A 783-nucleotide genomic window follows, 5' to 3' on the forward strand; every position below is an offset into this window, starting at 1 on the left:
AAGTACATTGATCAAAGATTGAGAGGGGAATGACAGAGAGAAAATGAGCTGGGAAGTGCTGGCTGCCGCCGCCGCCGCCGCTCGCTCTCTGGACGAGTTGTTGTTGTCACACGGTGCGGAGGGGAGGAGCTCCGGCAACTTGAAATACCCTTTGAAGCAGCAAAAGGCTCGCTCGCTGGCATTAACCCGAATTATCCAACCAGGAACCCGGAGCAGGGAGACGGCGAGCGAGGGAGCGAGCAGTGCCTCTTCCTCCCCCCCTCCTCCTCCTCCTCGGGAACCGTTAGATTACATGTTTCAGATTTCACCCCACCAGAGACGAGATGTAATTTTCCCAGCCCTTTCTCAGCAATCGCTTGTCAACACAGTTTGCGGGGAAACGCGAGCGTTTCGAGCTGCTCCCAAAGCCCGCGGCGAGCGCGGCTCTCCCGGCCGGGACGGGGGCACAGGGCGCAGGCGGCAGATGGGGAGGACGCAGACAAAACACACGCGCAAACCTCCGGACGGCCTTTATTTTCTAATGATTATTATTTTTACTCGCCAGGCAGCAAGCGCTCCCGGTGGCGGCGTGGGGGGGAGCGCGCAGCGCCGCGCAGCGCCCGCGGCCGAGCGGAGCAGAACGGAGCAGAGCGGCGGCGGCGGCTGCGCGGGGCGCGGAGCTTGCGCGGGGCCCGGGTGCTTCCTGCAAGCGGCCGCATCACAGGGCGCAGCTCCACCCATCCCCCGCACCCGCGCACAGAGACTTCGCTTTGGAGCAAACTTTCAAAAAAAAAAAAAAAAAAA

This window comes from Nothoprocta perdicaria, unplaced genomic scaffold (genome assembly GCF_003342845.1).
Source record: "Nothoprocta perdicaria isolate Ctin4 unplaced genomic scaffold, notPer1 scaffold_37, whole genome shotgun sequence".
Lineage (NCBI taxonomy): Eukaryota > Metazoa > Chordata > Aves > Tinamiformes > Tinamidae > Nothoprocta > Nothoprocta perdicaria.